Below are 21,495 nucleotides of genomic sequence, written 5' to 3' on the forward strand. Positions count from 1 at the left end.
TTTCAACACTGTATACATACAGATCTGTACTGGTAAATCTTACTTGTAGGTATTATAATATTGTTACACCTCACATAAAAATAGACTATCAGAGTCCATCTCATTTTATAGTGTTTTCTTTCCTGCCAAACTGCACTTCATAGGAGTATCTCTTTGTAACAAAATGGTACAGATAAACAATTAATAGCTACCAGAGAGATAAATAAGAAGAAACCTATTCACTATATTCAATTTGAAGATGAACATATACTAGTTGTTGTTTTTTTTAGTAAATACAGATCCAATCAAGTGCTGCCGTTCACACAAATTGCAAAATTCTGGTAGATAAGCCTGCACAGCAATGAAAAACGATACAGTAAAAAATTGAGGAAAAATACATATGTAAACTAAAAAAATAGCACACCAAATGTAGTCAAATGCTGGGGAAACACAGTGGCTTAGTGGTTAGTACTAACGTCATTGGTGCAAATACCAACCATAACTACCTGCATGGAGTTTGCATAATTGTAATTCCTCTGGGTATTACAATTTCCTCCCATACCTCATAGACATATAGTTTTATTGGCCCCTGTGTAACTGTTCCCAGTATACATACAAGAGCTTGGGAGGAACCTTAGATTGTGAGCTCCTTGTGGGAATAGACTGATGTGAATGTACAATAAACATTATACAGTTCTGGTGCTATAAAATACCTGCAGTAAAAGAAAATGTCTGAAGCTGAGTCCTACTGGTTGATTGGCAGGAATTGTAAATGACATACTTTCTAGCCTCATGATGGCAAGAGCTCATGAAGGCTTCAGCAATGTGCTTTGCACACTTCTCCAAACATCATTTTTATTCTACTCACATTGAAAGAAAGTGAGAAAATCACTGTAGCTTTAATGGGCTTAATTATTATGAAAATGTGTGATTAAGGGGCTTACATCGCTGTGATAGGCAGTAGTCAGAAAAGGCATAGACATCTTTATTTTCTGATGAAATTCAGAAGGCTACTTTATTTTTTTTAAAAATACATCTGTATGAGAATGAAATAATCATTTGTGTTTTATCTTGAGTTATTGCTGTCTTTTGATTTCCTGATTAAATTACATTTCCTTGGCACTAAGGAAAACATAGCATTGGAATGAGGGCAGGAATCACTGCAGTATAGACAGGTGAAAAAGACTGAAGTTTGGAACATCTATACTCTGGATCTATACTATACTATACTATATTCATAACTGATATTTTACTGCTCACATTAGTTTGCAAACAACTGTAGCCATGACACTGCATGTATTTTTGTTGTGGACATGGTCATATCTAAAAGATACACTTACTAGGACAGCAATGAAACAGAAAATATACTGCAAGTGTACTAAAAATTTAGCTTTTTTCCCCATTCGCTTCATGTTAAGCAATGAATGTAAAAAACCTTCTCTGTGCAGCATGTTCCCCCCTTACCCCCCAATTACTCAGCTAAGCCCTTCCCGATCCAGCGATGTACACGAGAGTCTTGGCTATCCCTGGACTGGCCAATGAGAAGAGGTGGCGGGGCCAAGCCGCTGCTCCATGTGTGAATGGACACATGGAGCACATGCTTGGGTGCCCCATAGCAAATTGCTTGCTGTGGGGGCACCTGACAGAAGAGAGGAGCCAGGAGTGTAGGTGGGGGACCCGAGAAGAGGAAGATCTGGGATACTCTGTGCAAAACCACTGCACTGAGCAGGTAAGTATAGATATGTTTGTTATTTTTTTTTCTTTAAATTAAGCCTTTTGGATCACTTTAAGGAAACCTGTACTGTAAGAAATACAGGAATAGCCATTGCTGCCTTCTATCCAAAAAAACCTAGTCTGCTTGGTTGTCCTTGCATTCAGTACTTTCTGAGTTACTGTCCTGGAACACGTATGCATATCAAGATGGAGTAAAATCAGAACTTGTTTCAGGTTAGTGCCTTGGAATGCATTAGACTAGACCCGGATCCAGGCAGGCAGCTAGTGTTTTCAGAAGCAGAGGAAAAAAAGTAACAGACAACACATTCTCTCAATAAAAGATTTCTTAACAGGTAAAAGTAAAGTGAGTAAAGGGACAAGATCAGGACACTGTATAAAGCAATAATTATGCTATTGCTGAGAACACAAAAAGCACAGTTAAATAACTGCACATTGAAGCTGTATGGGGTTGGGCATTTGTGACCAAATGCTGTGGCATTCAGTATGGCTTTGCCTAAACAGAATTTGTTATTACACAATTTCCCTTAATAGCCCTTTAACAGACGTAAAACATGATTGCTGAGCTGGGAAATGTTTAAAAAATCAGGTGATTGTGGGAGAGATCTCAGTTTTGGAAAAAAAAAACCTTAAAAGACATTGATAACTATGATGAGAATTTCTGTTAGACAAGTTTGCATATTTTTTGACAGGCCAAGAAATATAGCACTGGCACATTCCCTATATATATATATACACACACACGTGCACATATCCATTCATCAAGAACACACATTCTAAGATTTATTTTTGTAAAAATAAAATAAATATTTGTACTGACATTAGATTTATGTTTACAGATAGTTCATTAAAATAAAGCACTCCACTTTATTGGTAAGCAAGACAATGAAAGACAACGTAGTAACTAAAATCATATGACACCATGTATTAATTGAGATAAACCTACAGGAATATACCAGTCATTGTTCTAAATGTTCATTACACTATGTTTTGATTTTATTTTAAACCATTTAACCATTTCTATACTCTGACCTAATCATTTGTATAGATTTCATAAAGAAAATGTCTAATCATTTAAATAACACATGCACAATTATTTACAGACCTAAAAGAAAGTAACAGCCATGTTAATTATCCCAAATTAAGCCCATACCTTTAGACCCACTACGTGGACGATTTTATCGCTCATTAGCAAGAGATTTAACTCCTTGTTGACAACTGCCTCGCTTGAAATCAATGCCTTGGCAATAAAGCAGTTGTTAACAAGGAGTTAAGTGTAGCTGAGACGCAATAAAAAAAAACACCAATATATTCCTATGAAACAAATGTTAAAAACATTTTTCTTACATGTGATGCTATGTTTGGCTTCTGTTCTATGATATAAACAGCCAAAATGTCAATGTACATATGTAAACATATTTAAAAGATAATAGAAAATGTTATATTTTGTGGTTAAACCATGTATACATAAACATGGCAGCATGCTAATACAGGCAAACAGTTAGCTGTTACACTGTTCTTGTGTTTGACAATACAGTACATCAGTAGATAATTTAATAATACATTAAAAAAGCTTTTGATAAGAAGGGTTTCTGCTCAGTGAAAGGCAGCTTTCAGCTTATAAATTAGACACCCATTTTTTTCATAAAACACTACTAAAAAACCCTGTATGTAACATATACAATGACTTCAATGATCTCTAAATCTTTATTTTCCCATATAGCTTTGTTTCTAAATATTGATTGAAACAAATATAATGCATTTATTTTAAAAAAAACTTTGGCACTATGATTTTCTGCAAATGTTGAAATCTAAAAAGATAGTTAAAATAAATAAAAATAAATGAATAAAGTACTATAGTCAAATATGTTATATTAGAATGAAGAGTAAACCAAAATAAAGTATATTGCTAATTTAGTGCACAGAAGTTTAAATAAAAAATTGTTGGCATGAATGATCAGCAAACGTCATGTAATAAAGGTCACTTTATTATGGTAAATATATAAAACTGAAGGTTACTTCTTACAAAAATTACGGTAACTTATTATTTTCTAATTTTCAGACCAGCAGCACAAACTTCTATGCATACATGTTTCTAAGAAGTACTAGGCTGATGTATAACTTATTATACTTTATCAAAAATGTAAAATGGTAAGAAGATTAAGAGTAATCAAAGATATAAAATTCAATATTTTACAGTTTTTTAGCCATATGTTATTAAAGATTTTTGGATGAAACATTAAAAGGGATGACTTAATGAAGCAATTGTTTTTCCCAAAGTCCAGTGATCCTATGTTTACTTTAAACACCCAATCACGGCCAAGGGAATTCAAACATAGGAAATGTCCTTGCATATGAAATCAGGTTCATTAAGTAAAAAAACTCTTTATAAAAGGAGCTTGATTTACTACAAGTGTAATTTTATTCTAAATTCTGTTAACTTCAAATACTCAAAAAGGAACATTAAAAATGTCTTACATTTCCCTGAGCTTGATTTACTAAAGCAGTTATATTAATGAATAATACACTATCTTTTTAAAAAGTGAAACAGCAAAACTGAACCCATACATAATGCCTTTGTATAAATAACCCAAATCAAAATGTGCTAATACAGATCTTTTTTAACTTTAGTTTTTTTTTTAACATTTAAAAGATCTTTTTCAACTTTTAATAAGAACTCAGTAAGTAGATATTTATAAAAATACATATGTATTGCAGGCATGCATGTACATACTATCTGTGCTGCTTTCATTTGAACGACCAACTATTATATATACACACATAGCAATAATACACACACACAGTCTAAGAATTTTACTCTACTTGCAATAGATTTAAATGTGTGTGATTTATTAGGGGTCATATTAGAAGACAGAATCCAACTGTAATTTAGCTTATAGCAGGGAACTGGATTGTTGCTATAAAATATTTATATATATATTTATATATATATATATATATATATATACATACCGGTGTGTATATATATATATATATATATACATACATATATATATATATATATATATATACATATATATATATATAATATTATATTATATGGTACTCATCTAGAGTGCATCCTTCATTTGCATTATGCTTCTAAAGATGGAAATGAGTGTGAGATTATTTATAATTGGCTACCCTGCAATACAGTTGTTTATAAAGCGGAAAGTACAAAAAAAGTCATATATATATTTTTTTTTTTTCCTTGTTAAAATTTGTGAAACAATATATCTTGCTTTATTCCAAATTCACAAATAAAACATCCAATCATTATATATTTTAATACTATCGTGAACTGGTAATTACATTTTATATTTGGGGATTTTCATTTTTATTTAAAACATTACATGTCCTGACCAAAGTCTAAATGTGTTTTAAATATAGTACTGCTGTGCTCCAAGTTTTTGCAAAAACCTCTATTTTGTAAGGAGGAATGTTCCTTCTTAAAACAATAGTGAATACTGAGTAACTAAGATGAAACAATATTCTAATAGCAAAATCCCCATCTTTAATTCCCCTCACATATTAATAGGTTGTCAAAACAGGTTCACCTTATTTATTATCATTTAAAGGGAACCTCACTTTGCTGATTGAACAGCCTTGTCTCCTTTAGTAAATCCAACCCATGGTGTTTACATATCATGTCTCGAAAAAAAAAAAAACCCAACAAGAATTTATTCCAGCCATGCAAATTGTTACTTTGACATATATTATTATATTTATTAATGTTTGTAGCAGCAGTTAGCCACTGATGAGAACAGAAAGCTTTGTAATGATGTGATACTAATTACTATCTCAAAAGACTGAAAATGCAAGCTTCTAAAACAACAGGTTTCATCATCAGGCATGATAAATAATAAAAGATACCTAGATGAATTTATCACACTCTCGCTCATATGCACAAATCCTACAGATGAAGCATTGCTCACAATACATTACTGAGTAAATAAAGCTAAAATAAGGCATAAGACAAAGATCTATTTGTATTGCAGGTGGCTGCCACCAATTAATCCTACCCCAACTCTACTCCCACAGTAATAAAACCATGGATGGGCCTTATTATGCAACAGTTTGGCACAAAGGGAAGGAAGCTGAGCGGTTTGCATACTTATCACGAACACTTGTTTTTCATATCACAGTTTAACAAATATAAAACTGTCTACTTATAAAAGTGCTATGAATCCAGTTTGCCCAAAATTAATAAGAAAAACTTAATGTTATCTCACTGATGTTACTAGTATGCATACTTTTCATAAACTATGCCTCTATTACGATTTGCATATGCAGATACATGCACGTGTGTATGTATTTCACAGTGCTTGCGAGAAAACTCTAGTTATATATATAAATAAATGTGTATATGATTCTCTACAAACTTGCTGCTTAGCAAATACATGTCGCTATTACAGCTGTCTTTCCATACTATGTCACTTTATATGAAACACCTGATATGGCCAGTTTTTCCATCATTGAAGAACATTAAGTGGGAGTTTGCTGTTGATACATCTCAGTCAGTGACTAGGTCCCTCATACACAATACACTCAGAAAAACAAAATCACAGAATGTATGCACCATTAATTAACATATTAAAAGCTCTTATATCTAATATCAATTCCTTTGGCATGATCCAAATCTATACTGACAGAGAGAGAAATTGTGATCTAACAATATTACTACATTCCAGGTCCTGGAATATAGCACAGTTACTCTGAAATATCAAACATTATACAAAATGAACAAATGTAACATTTTTATGGTATACTGTAACACCTCAACAAAGCAACATGCAAAAGTGATATAGAAAAGCCATAAGGATAGCATAAGAACAATGACAACAAGAATGCACTATTACACATGCAACACTACAATCACCAATATAATACACCTTGACCACAATAAACCAGGGCCAAGCTTGTACTATCAAATGTAAGGACTGGCAAATGCTCTCCATGCCTTGGACTGTGGCAATTATCAACATGTCACATTTTATGAGCATAATATTGTCAATTATGAAAAATATTTTGCTGTTAGTGGAAGTTTATGTTTTGACTATGAGCAACAGTTTTCTGGAAACAGATTCCCTATAATTAGGCTTTGGTGAGGTTTAGCAGGAGTTTATCAATAAAGGCCTGTCTTCAAATAAGAGGTCACAAGAAAAGGTGAGAAACGTGTGCATGTCTAGGTGATGTGTTAGCCAGCTATGGATAATAAACCTGTGACGACACATGTTGCATATGTGTTAACCAGCTATAGAAATGAAACTTGTGATGGTACATATGTGTCATGTATTAACCAGCTATAGCTATTAAACTGGTGATGGCACATGTGAGTGATTGCACATGTGGGCGATGGATAATAAACCTGTGATGACACATGTTGCATATGTGTTAACCAGCTATAGAAATGAAACTTGTGATGGTACATATGTGTCATGTATTAACCAGCTATAGTTATTAAACTGGTGATTGCACATGTGGGTGACGTGTTAGTCAACTATGGATAATAAACCTGTGATGACACATGTTGCATATGTGTTAACCAGCTATAGAAATGAAACTTGTGATGGTACATATGTGTCATGTATTAACCAGCTATAGTTATTAAACTTGTATTGGCACATGTGGGTGATTGCACATGTGGGCGATGGATAATAAACCTGTGATGACACATGTTGCATATGTGTTAACCAGCTATGGAAATTAAACTTGTGATGGTACATGTGTGTCATGTATTAACCAGCTATAGTTATTAAACTGGTGATTGCACATGTGGGTGACGTGTTAGTCAACTATGGATAATAAACCTGTGATGACACATGTTGCATATGTGTTAACCAGCTATAGAAATGAAACTTGTGATGGTACATATGTGTCATGTATTAACCAGCTATAGTTATTAAACTTGTATTGGCACATGTGGGTGATTGCACATGTGGGCGATGGATAATAAACCTGTGATGACACATGTTGCATATGTGTTAACCAGCTATGGAAATTAAACTTGTGATGGTACATGTGTGTCATGTATTAACCAGCTATAGTTATTAAACTTGTGATGGCACATGTAGGTAATATGTTAACTAGCTATGGAGTATAAACATGTGATGGCACATGTAGGTGATGAGTTAACTAGCTATGGATATTAAATTTGTGATGGTACATGTAGGTGATATGTTAACCAGGTACAGATAATAAACTTGTGATGGTACCTGTAGGATATGTGTTAGCCAACTATTGATATTAAACTAGTAATGGCACATGTAGACATGTAAGCCAACTATGGAAATTACATTTGTAAAGGTTCATATACATGATATGTTAGCCAGCAGTGGGTAATACACATGTAATGGCACATATAGGTGATGTGTTAGCCAGCACTGAATGATACACTTGTGATGTGTCAAACGCAAGGCCTACGGGACGAATCCAGCCCACCTGGCTATTTCATGTGACCCGGTACCTTTCCTGCTGCACCCCCCTTGTCTCCACCCCTATCTTTTCTTAGCGGTTGGCAGCAGAGAGGACGGAATTCCTCCTATAGATCCTGCACCTCTCTGTGCAACAGCAGCACCCTTTCATCTCTGCCTCCTCTTGTCTCTGCATTCAGTAGACTTCAGCAGTGGACTCCAGCCCTCCTTTGGTCCTCCTCCAGACCCTGCACTTTATGCTTCTCAGTTATGCCCCCAGTTTCTTCCTGGCAGCAGCATAAGGTAAGGGGAGTGCACTGTGTTAAAAGGGAGGGTTCGAGGGCTCTTGACATCTGATGTAAGGGGGGGGGGGGGGGGGCTCTGGACATCTAGTCTTACAGATACAACTGGCCAATTTAAGGGCAACCATGATGCTGCCCCCAATGAAATTGAGTTTGATATTTTAGTCAGTCATAGACAATACTCCCGTGATGGCACATGTAGGTGATATGTTTGCCAGACATAGATAATTCTCATGTGATAGCATATGTAGATGATTTGTTAGCCCCCTATAGATAATACACAGGTGATGATACATACACTATAGATGATATGTTAGCCAGCTATAGATTATAGACATGTGATGGTACATACACTGTAGATGATACGAAATGGTATCAAAACGTTTCGAGACTAGTTTTGTAACACGCCAACAGATGGAAACACAAGGCTGCACACACAGTCACAGGAAGCACCAACTTTCATAAGTCAGTTTGCCAAAAGACATCATCCTGTGTACATCAGGAGCTGTGCAACTGGTGCGATTCTGACTATGCGTGTTACCAAGTCTGCTATTTCCCCATGAACAGCAAGTTAGAACAAAGAGCAAACGTGAAATTCTGCGTGAAGCCCGTACACCCAACTTTTGTCACCAGTAATGATTGTTATCCAACAATCATCACGTACAAGTTGCTAAATGGTTTTGACAATTTCGAGGGTTGAGCTCACTGAAGGTCTTCCTGACCTCCCGTCGTCTTCCAGTGATGTTCTTCTGCTCTTGAAGCACACTTGCCACTCAAAACACCTTGAATGACTCATTGCAGCATTGCCGTAAACTTGCCGAATCATGTCAAACGTCTCTGTGGCAGATTTGCCCAGTTTCACTCAGAATTTCACGCTTGTTCTTTGTTCTGACTTCTTGTCCATGATGAAATTATTATTATTATTATACAGTATTTATAAAGTGCCAATAGTTCACTCAGCGCTGTACATTACAAAGGGGGACAGAACATGTGACAGAACAATACCAATACAATGCAAAACATGAGGGGATCGGGGGCCCTGCTCTTTCGAGCTGACAATAGTAGATGTGGTCAAGAATGTGGTCAGAATAGCACCAGTTGCACAGCTCCAGATGTACACAGGATGATGTCTTTTGGCACATTGACTTATGATGGTTGGTGTTCCCTGTGACTGTGTGCTCGGCCTTGTGCTATCATTTGTTGGTGTGTCACAAAACTAGTCTCAAAACTTTTTGATACCACCTCGTACAGTCATGGCCAAAAATATTGGCACCCCTGCATTTCTGTCAGATAGTGCCCCACTTCGCCCAGAAAATTGTTGCAATTACAAATGTTTATGCGCTCTTGTATTTATTTATTTTGTTTATATTGGTATGACACAAAAAAGGGGGGAACCAAAAAGCCAAATCTGACACATTCCACGAAAAACTCCAACAATGGACTGAACAAAATTATTGGCACCTTCTCAGAATTGTAAGAAATAATTGCATTCCAAGTTTGTGATGCTCCTGTAATTTGTAATGAAACTCACCTGTATCAATTAACAGATCTTAATGTTCCTGTGTCCACTGTGTGCAACATTGTCAAGAAGTTTACAGCCCATGGCACGGTAGCTAATCTCCCTGGATGTGGACGAAAGAGGAAAATTGATCAAAGATTGCAATGAAGGATTGTTTGAATGGTGGATAAAGAACCTCAATCAACTTCCAGGCAAATTCAAGCTGACCTGAAGGTCAGCTTGAATTTGTATGGAAGTTGATCGAGGTTCTTTATCCACTGTCAGCAGTGGGGTCCACCTGGGTCTCCTACCTTTTCATTCAGATGGCTTTTTGGTAAAGCCCACCATTGTAGTTTTCAGAAAAAGAAATGAGGCCTTTAAAGAAGAGAATACAGTCAAACATGGCAGAAGTTCACTGATGTTTTGGGGTTGCTTTGCTGCTTCAGGCACTGGATGTCTTGACCACGTGCATGGCATTATGAAATCTGAAGACTACCAAAGAACTCTGGGGTGCAATGTAGGGATCAGTGTCAGAAAGTTGGGTCTCTGTCAGAGGTCATAGGTCTTACAGCAGGACAATGACCCAAAGCACACCTGAAAAAGCACCCAGAAATGGTTTCAGACAAGGTGCTGGAGAGTACTGAACTGGCCAGCAATGAGCCCAGATCTCAATCCCATAGAGCACCTGTGGAGAGATCTCAAAACAGCAGTTCAGAAAAGGAACCCTTCCAATCTGAGAGACCTGGAGCAGTTGGTGAAAGAGGAGTGGTCAAAAATTCCAGTAGAAAGGTGTAAGAAACTCATTGATGGTCAGGAAGAGATTGATTTCAGTTATTATTTCCAAGGGGTGTGCTACCAAATATTAAGTGAGGGTGACAATATTTTGTCCAGTCCATATTGGGGTTTTGCGTGGAATGTGTCAGATTTGGCTTTTTGTTTCTCCACTTTTTTGTCATACCAATACAAACAAAATAATTAAATATGAGAATGCCTAAACATTTGTAACTACAACAACAATTTTCTGGGCGAACTGGTGCATTATCTGACAGAAATACAGGGCCAATATTTTTGGCCATGACTGTATGTTAGCCAGCTATAGATAATAGACACGTGATGGTACATACACTGTAGATGATGTTAGCCGGCTATAGATAATAGACACGTGATGGTACATACACTGTAGATGATATGTTAGGCGGCCATAGATAACAGACACGTGGTGGTACATACAGACGTAGATGATATGTTAGGCGGCTATAGATAACAGACATGTGGCGGTAAATACACACGTAGATGATATGTGAGGTGGCTATAGATAACAGACACGTGATGGTAAATACACCTGTAGATATGTTAGGCAGCTATAGATAATAGACATGTGGCGGTACATATACATGTAGATGATATGTTAGGCGGCTATAGATTACAGACATGTGGCGGTAAATACACATGTAGCTATGTTAGGCGGCTATAGATATCAGACATGTGGCGTTAGGCGGCTATAGATGACAGACGTGGCGGTACATACACATGTAGATGATATGTTGGGCGGCTATAGATAACAGACATGTGGCGGTACATACACATGTAGATGATATGTTAGGCGGCTATAGATAACAGACACGTGATGGTACATACACATGTAGATATGTTAGGCGGCTATAGATAACAGACACGTGGCGGTACATACACATGTAGATATGTTAGGCGGGTATAGATAACAGACATGTGGCGTTAGGCGGCTATAGATAACAGACATGTGGTGGTACATACACATGTAGATATGTTAGGCGGCTATAGATAACAGACATGTGGCGGTACATACACGTGTAGATACGTTAGGCGGCTATAGATAACAGACATGTGGCGGTACATACACGTGTATATACGTTAGGAGGCTATAGATAACAGACATGTGGCGGTACATACACGTGTAGATACGTTAGGCGGCTATAGATAACAGACATGTGGCGGTACATACACGTGTAGATACGTTAGGCGGCTATAGATAACAGACATGTGGCGGTACATACACGTGTAGATACGTTAGGCGGCTATAGATAACAGACATGTGGCGGTACATACATATGTAGAGATGTTAGGCGGCTATAGATAACAGACATGTGGCAGTACATAGAGTACACTGTGAGGACATGTTAGCCAGCCCTGGCTATGAGCCTTGTATGGTGTCGCCTGCTCTGTATAGCCCACCTATCCCCACTCCCATGCCCCGGCTCTCCCCGGCTGCAGCCATGCGTTTTCTTGGAAGGAAAGAGTTGTGAAGTTGATAAAGCTGCCTGTGGCCGCACTTGTTTTCCATACATTCCGGTGATAGAGCCCGGCCCCCCTCCACACACACCGTGCACGCTGCCATGGGACTGCCACCTCACTGTAGAGCTGACCACACCGAGCTCCATTCAGGATGGCTAACTTGCTCGGTGTGTGGTGGAAGGGGAGGAGGAACATGAGGGAATCCCCATAGGGAGCAGCCAGTGTCTGGAGGACAGACGCCGCGTACACACACTTACAGTCGACTACTTACTTAGTGCCCGGGGCATGCGAGCTCTAGCATCTCTGAGGGGAAGGCGGGGGGAGCGCTGGCGGCATGTGTTCCGTCCACATCGTGTGCTGGCGGCTCTTGTTCCAGCGCGGAGAATGTGAAGGCAGAGAGATGCATGTGTTATCACCAGGAAAGGGGGATGGTGGTGGTGGTGGCGTACAGAGAGAAACAACAATAACAACAAAGGCAGTCCCACAGAGGAAAAGGGGGGAGGAGGACATATGTATGAGAGGGTGGCGGGGGATGTGCAAAACCCTTATCAAGCCGGGCATTGTTCAGCCCATTCACACCATATACCTCAGGTCACACCATATACCTCAGGTCACACCATATACCTCAGGGCAGAGGTGCCCAGCACATAGGCATTGCGCCTTAACTCCTATTGCTTCAGGTCACACCAACATACGTTGAAAAAAGTGCTTCAAATTTATCGCACCGCGCCGTGGTGTGTACAAATCTATGAAATGGCAGTGTTCTGATAAAGTTATCCACTTCAGCCCAGAGCCGTCTTTAAATTGATTGGACCCGGGGCAAATTTTTTTTTTTTTGCAGCGCCAGAGGTGGCAGAATTAACCTCCCTAGCGGTCTGATTATGTCCATATTTCTGTGCTCAAAGTGGTACATTTTTTTGCATGGAAATATGTATTTTTTTATTGTAGGCTGTAATTTTTAGGAATAACTCACTGAAATCTGTCCGAACAAGAGTCTAGTAAACATCCCGGGTATGTTAAAATTTGAAACACAAAATCATAAATTATAATTTAATAAATAATCATAAAAAATAATAATAAATTTAATTCAATAATATAATCAAACCAAAAACACTGAAATTTGAGATATAGCGCCAAGTTCGCACATCACTGAGCAAAGTCGCAAAATCATTTTCAGTGTCTGATGATGAATTTCCCCACGAATCATTATCACTCAATTCTGCAAGTGGTTCTGATTTACTATCGCTGTTCTCTAGCTGGTCTAAAACTGCTTTTGACCTAAAGGGATGCTTTTTGGACGCCATGGACATTTCTCAGTTTCCAGGCAGAAAGAACAGTAAAAATGTAGGCAGGGCACAGGACAAAGCACTAGGGACAAAATGTATGTGAAATGGTTTGATACAGTAATGTTTTATGTGATTTTAGTGAATGTCACTTTTTGACATTTTTAAATTTCCCGCCAGTTCCATCCCCATACGTCCCGACGCTCGCAGGAACTGGAACCCGGAAGACAGATGCCAGCATCGGCTGGAGGAGATAGCCGGGGATGCTGCAGGGCGGACATCGCGGGAGCAAAGGACAAGGTAAGTACAGAAGGGATCTCGGAGCAACGCTGCAGGGTATTCCCGAGTGTAGCTCTGGGTTACCTCTTGTGGTGCTGAATCTTTACCCCGAGCTACACTCGGGAATATCTCCAGGGAGATTAAGGCAGAGAAAAAACCCTGGAGAGCAGCGCAGGCTCAGGGGGCAGCTGCATTGGGCCCCACAACAATGACTGGGCCCTGGGCAGCTGCCCCTTTTACCCCGTGTTAAAGATGGCCCTGCTTCAGCCCCAAGCCTATAGTGACACTTCTCTCCTACATGTAAAACTCAGTATTTGTTGTTAGAAAACTACTTAGAACCCCCAAATGTTGTTAGCGCCAAAGAAAATAAAGAGTTACAATTCTTTATGTCAGGTGGTATTTGCGCTGTAATATTTCAAACACAATTTTTTAGGGAAAAAATAAATGTTAATGAATTCTAAAGTGGTTGTAAAGGCTGCAGTTTTTTTTACCTTCACGTATTGTATGTATAAAGGTCAAAAATTTTCTGTGTGTAGCAGCCCCCCTAACTTACCTGAGCCCCGTCCTGATCCAATGTCCACAAGAGCCTCAGTTCTCCAGAGGAGAGGGAGGGAGCAGGGCCAAACCACAGCTCTGTGGGTGAATGGACACACAGAGCTGCGGCTCAGGAACGCAGCTGCTCCAGTGCCCCTTTAGCAAGCTGCTTGCTATAGGGGCACTCAGCAGAAGGGAGGAGCCGAGAAGAGGAGGATCTGGGCTGCTCTGTAAAACCACTGCACAGAGAACATAAGTATAACATGGTATTAAAAAAAAAGACTTTAGTATCACTTTAATGCAGAAAAACACAATATAATACCCAATTGTTTGGTAAAATATAAAAGACGATGTTACACCGAGTTAATAGATACCAAGCATGTCATGGTTAAAACTACAGTACTTAAAAATCTCAATAGGCGACACTTTAAAAGTCTTTACAGGTTACCAGTTTAGAGTTACCTAGGAGGTCTGGTGCTAGAATTATTGCTCTCACTCTGACGTTCACGGTGATATTTCACATGTGTGGCGCAATCACTGTTTACATATGTGTGCTGGTCTAATGCGTTCACCTTTCCACATGAGCATTGTGGGACGAGGGCACTTTAAACATTTTTTTAAATTTTCTTTTATTTATGTTTACATTGTCTCTTCAATTTTGAATCACTTTTACTGCTATCACAAGCAAAGAACAACATTCCTTGTGATAGTATGGACAGTGACAGGTTCTCTTTACTGAGACATCTGAGGTCTGTTAGACCCCATTTCTTTCCTCTGCCCTTAAAAGCATTGGGTTTATTGCTTTCCCTCCACCCTATAGCAGAAGTACTGCTACAGGGCAGCACGGCTGCGCAAAATCACGTATAGGGGTAGGGGGTGCGTGCGCACGTGCTACCCTACCCAGCGCCATTGGTGTCTTCAGATGCCAATCACCGACCAGAGATTCCCCACCGGCACCCGGCGATTGCCGAGTAACACTGATTTGAGAGACCTGTGTGTAAACAACATAGGTCTCTCTCCTGCCAGCAAGAACATGCTGCTGTGTATTTCTCTGCACAGCAGAGAAATACACAGCAGCATGCTTACATAGTAAAACACACACAGTTAACCCTTTGACCACCCCAGATTTTAACCCCTTCCTGCCCAAGTTTCATTAGTACAGTGTCAGTGCTTTTTATTAGCACTGATCACTGCATTGGTGTCACTGGAGATGTCAGTGACAGTTAGTTTCCACCGAGTGTCAGAATGCCCGACGCAGTCCCGTTCTAAATCGCTGATTGTCACCATTACTAGTATGAAAAAAATAAAAATTCCAGTATATATTCTGCCATGTGTAGACGCTATAACTTTCACGCAAACCAATTAATTTACATATATTGGGATTTTTTCTAGCAAAGACATGTAGAAGAATACATTTTGGCCTACATTTATGACAATTTTTTTTACTGGATATTTTTTATAGCAAAATTTCAAAAATATTGGGTTTTTTTTTTCAAAATTGTCAGTCTTTTTTTGTTTAAGGCGTAAAAAATAAAAAAAGTACAGGTGATCAAATAACTCTATTTCTCCCACTGACATGAACAATGGGACACTATTTCTCCCACTGACACCAATAATGGGGCACTTTTCATCCCACTGACACCAACAATAGGGCATCATTTCTCCCACTGACACTGATGATGGGACACTATTCCTTCCACTGACACCAGTGATGGTGCACTATTCCTCGCACTGACAGCAAAGATGGGGCACTATTTCTCCCACTGCAACCAACAATGGGGCCATATGTATCTCACTGACACTAACGATGGGGAACTATTGTTCCCACTGACACCAGCAATGGGGCAATATCCCCCACACTGACACTAACGATGGTGCATTATTACTCCCACTGACACCAGTGATGAAGCACTATTCCTCCAACTGACACCAATTATGGGACAATATTCCTCCCACTGACACCAATGATGTGTCACTATTCCTCACACCAACACCAAGGATGGAGAACTATTCCTCATACTGGCATCAAAGATGGGACACTATTCCTCCTACTGACACAAACAATGGGACACTATTCCTCCCAGTTACACAAAGAATGGAGCACTATTCCTTTCACTGATACCAGCGATGGGGCACTATTCCTCCCACTGACACCAATGATGGGACACTATTCCTCCCTTTGACACCAATGATGGGGCACTATTCCTACCACTGAAAGCAGTTATGGGACACTGTTCCTCCCACTGACAGAAATGATGGGGCATTATTCCTCCCACTGACACCAGTTATGGGGTGCTATTCCTCCCACTGACACCAACAATGAGGTGCTATTCCTCCCCCAATACCAAAGATTCATTGTTTACTCCCACTGACACTAGGACTATTTATACTCCCAATGGCTACAATCTGCCTCTCCTGTCTGTAGGACAGCAAACTGGCCCTTTGTTTAGAAAGTTGGGAGAACCCTGTCCTAGACCATAGAGATGCTCAAGGACATTCTGATCTTTGGTCATCTCTATGGTCATCCGATAGGATAGGAGAGCCCGGAATGGCAGCGGGAGGGGGGTGTACCCTTCCGCCACTTGTAAAAGCAATCCAGTGATACATTGGCTAATTAGCCACATGGATTGTGTTTTCATTTTTCAGCACTGCCAGCAGAAAAAAAAAGATACCGGGATGATGCCTGTAGCTGCAGACATCATTCCAGTATACCCACTTCAACCTGGTGATGTACGGGTATATCGCAGAGGCTGAAATGGTAAAAAAAAAAAGGTCAATGGTGTAATGCATTGTATCAACGCATCACATTGCCCCTACACACTGCATGCCAGTGGGCACTCAATATACAGAATGTGAATGGGTCCTTAGGGGGTTTAATGTAAAAAATGAAAAGTGCTTTGTTTATAAGCTTTATACATAGGTCTGCAATGTAATGAGGATGGATAAAACATGAACTATGCCTCTGGTTATATTTATGGTGAAGTGGTTAGTAACTTATTATTAGACAGGATTTCCGCAGAGCCAACAGTTTGCACTAAAGGGAGACAGAACATTTATAACACAATTCAATAGAAGAGGGTTAGGCTGGCCAAACATTATTCAATTTTCTCGGTCATTTTCACCATCAACACAGTCAACGTTGATGGGGGAATCCCTCCCATTGCACTCCCATTTTATTCTGACAACAGGGCCCTTTTCATTCACAGGGTCCAGGTGAGTGAGTACAGTGGAGACTGCTATTAGTCAGATTCCTGAAGCCAGGTTTCAGTAACAGCAAGTAGACTAAGGCTGGGTTCACATCATGCGGTGTGGGACACCGCATGTAATTTGCACAGAAACCGCACCGCATTCCTATGTGAATTACATGCAAACGTCTGTGCGGTGCGAATTAAGTCATACATTTAGTATGGCTCAAATCACATTCACACCAAGAAGGTGCAGGACCCTTTTTTAAATCCGCACCTGAATCGTATCACATGGGTGTTCTCACCCATGCAATGTGAGTTCTGGCAATCGCATCGTGTTTTGTGATCTGTTTCAGGGTGTCATTATTTATCATTGACACATGGCGCATGAACACGATGCGATTGCAATGTGATGCGGGAAATGAACAGGATTCACAGCATTTCCTACACCACATTGGTGTGAACCCGGGCTAAAGGAATGAAATAAAAATGTCATTGATAGAGGTGGATTTGTTACAGACTGAGAGGTCAGAGAAGTTAGTAGAAGCAAGAGAGTGAAGGAGATGAGATGGAAGGAAGATTTATATGAGGACACAATCCCCAGTGTCATGGAAGTTATGATATTGGGTGTGTTCAGAAAGAGCAGGAGGTGATAAGTGCAATAATAGGGAGAGGGCAAAAGTGAGGGTGATATGTTTAATTATTATTATTATACAACGCCTACCCCTCCAAATGTCACACTACTACCAGCCGTAACCTCCGCAACCATAACCCTGCCTCCCTCCACTCTGCAGCTGATCAACTCCACGACCGCATCCTCCCCCTGTCCTGCCCCGACTTGGCTTTGACCGCCTACAACAATGCGCTCTCAACAGCCCTTGACTCACTAGCGCCTTTAACCACACGCAACATCAGACCCCAACCGCTCCAGCCCTGGCAGACTGATCACACCAAAACCCTCAAACGACAAAGTCGTGCCCTGGAGCGACTATGGCGCAAAACCAAATCCCAACAAGCCTTCACCCGCTACAAATCTGCCTTCCACACCTACACCTCCTCCCTCCATGCTGCCAAACAGGCCTACTTCTTGACCCTCATCAAGACCCTCTCCTCCAATTCTCACCGACTCTTCTCTGCCTTCAACTCTCTACTCTCTCCACCCCCACCTCCACCCAGCACATCACTCACTGCCCTTGAGATTGCCAATCACTTCAAAAACAAGATTGACACAATTCGCAAGGACATTGCCGCAACTCACACACCCTCTCAACCCGTCCCCTCTCACACAGCTACCCCCTTATCCCCCCTCCCCCTCGACATAACCCGCTTGGACTTTGTCGCTGCTCAAACTCTCTCCAACCCCCTTCACCCTCACTCAGCTACCCCCTCATCACCCCTCTCCCACGGCCCCACCACTGCTCTGACCTCCTCTTCCACCCCACCCAACATTCCTCATACTGAAGCTCCCCCCACACTCCGCACCTTTGACCTTACTACCATCGAGGAAGTCTCTAAGATCCTCTCTGATGCCCACCTCACCACCTGCCCCCTCGACCCTATCCCCTCACAACTCCTACGACCTTCCTCCTCCTCCATCCTACTCTTCCTCACCCACATCTTCAATCTCTCCCTCTCCTCAGGCACTTTCCCCTCCCCTCTGAAACATGCACACGTCACCCCCATACTTAAAAAGCCCTCCCTGGACCCCAATGACCCGAACAACCTCAGACCCATCTCCCTGCTCCCACTTACTTCTAAACTCCTTGAGCGCCTCGTCTACACCCGCCTATGCTCTCACCTCAACGACAACAACCTCCTCGATCCCCTACAGTCCGGCTTCCGTCCCCTACACTCCACCGAAACTGCCTTACTCAAACTCTCCAACGACCTGCTAACCACCAAAGCTAATGGCCACTATTCAGTGCTCCTACTCCTTGACCTCTCTGCGGCCTTCGACACAGTCGACCACCCCCTCCTCCTCAAAAAACTACACTCCCTCGGCCTCAGAGATTCTGCTCTCTCCTGGCTCTCATCCTACCTGTCACAACGCTCCTTCAGCGTTACCTATAATGCTACCACCTCCCCCTCACTCCCCCTCTCTGTTGGGGTCCCTCAAGGCTCTGTCCTTGGGCCCCTTCTCTTCTCCATCTATACCTCCTCCCTTGGCCAACTCATACACTCTCACCGCTTCAACTACCACCTCTATGCCGACGACACACAAATCTATCTCTCAACCCCCCACCTCACCCCCTTGGTTTCAGCCCGAATCACACACCTACTGAGCGACATATCAGACTGGATGTCGCTCCACTTCCTTAAATTGAACCTCTCCAAAACCGAGTTTCTTGTCTTCCCCCCAGCCCGAACACCACCCCCCATTGATTTCTCCGTCACATCCAACAACGCTACCATCAAACCCGCCCTTCAGGCCAGAGTACTGGGTGTCATTTTGGACTCCAACCTATCCTTCCAGCCCCAAGTCCAATCTTTAACAAACTCGTGCAGACTCCACCTCCGCAACATCGCCAAAATCCACACGTTCCTAACCCCAGAAACCACTAAACAGCTCATCCACTCTCTCATCATATCACGACTCGACTACTGCAACTCCCTCCTCACTGGCCTGCCTCGCCGCTGGCTATCCCCGCTTCAGTCGATCCTGAATACGGCTGCCAGACTCATTCACCTTTCCAACCGCTCTGTCTCCGCCACCCCCCTCTGCCAATCCCTCCACTGGCTTCCGATTGCGCAACGGATCAAATTCAAAATCCTAACGCTGACGTACAAAGCTGTCCACCATACTGCCCCGAAGTACATCACTGACCTAATATCCAAGTACCGCCCAGCATGCACACTCCACTCCTCACAAGACCTCCTTCTCTCTAGTTCCCTGGTCTCCTCCTCCCATGCCCGCCTCCAGGACTTCTCCAGGGTGTCACCCATCCTCTGGAACTCCCTGCCCCAACCCATCAGATTATCACCTACTCTCCTCTCCTTTAGGCGCACCCTGAAAACCCATCTCTTCAGGGAAGCCTACCCCACCCCCTGCTAACTTGCCGACCTCCTCCACTCTTCCTACCACTCCATCCCCCACAGCTATCTCCTCCTGTGCCACCACCCCCTCCCTCCTAGATTGTAAGCTCGAAAGAGCAGGGCCCTCGAACCCCTCGTGTATCACGTTGTATTGGTATTGTTCTGTCACATGTTCTGTCCCCCTTTGTAATGTACAGTGCTGAGCGAACTATTGGTGCTTTATAAATACTGTGTAATAATAATAATAATATAATATTATTATACAGGATTTATATAGCGCCAACAGTTTGCTCAGCGCTTACAATATAACGGGAGACAATACATCAACAATACAGTTCAATACAAGAGGGATAGGAGGGCCCTCTCCTTGGAGCTTACAATCTAGGAGGGAGGTGCTAGTGGTACAAAAGGTAGTAACTATGGGGGATGGACTGGTTGGAAGAGTAGAAGATTCCATTATTAGCTGAGGGCAGGATAGGCTTCCCTGAAGAGATAGGTTTTCAGAGATAGCCTAAAAGTGAGCAGAGTAGGCGATAGTCTGATAAATTGGGGTAGAGAGTTCCAGAGGATGGGGGAAGCTCTGGAAAAGTCCTGGAGACAAGCATGGGAGGAGGAGACAAGGGAGCTAGAGAGCAGGAGGTCTTGTGAGGAGCGGAGAGTACGGTTTGGGTGAAATTTAGAGACAAGATCGATGTAATTTGGGGCAGAGTTATAAATGGCTTTATACGTTATTGTTAATGTTTTGAATTTTATCCGTTGGGCAATGGGAAGCCAGTGGAGGGATTGGCAGAGAGGGGTGGCTGATACAGAATGGTTAGTAAGGTGGATAAGTCTGGCAGCAGCATTCATGATAGACTGAACAGGGGATAGCCTGCGATTCGGTAGGCCAATGAGGGAGTTACAATAGTCAAGGGGAGATATAACAAGGGAGTGAATAATTTGCTTAGTGGTTTCCGAGGTTAGGAACGGGCATATCTTGGAGATGTT

Source organism: Staurois parvus, unplaced genomic scaffold (assembly GCF_062004578.1).
Source record: "Staurois parvus isolate SC_StPar_1 unplaced genomic scaffold, SC_StPar_1.0 ptg000048l, whole genome shotgun sequence".
Lineage (NCBI taxonomy): Eukaryota > Metazoa > Chordata > Amphibia > Anura > Ranidae > Staurois > Staurois parvus.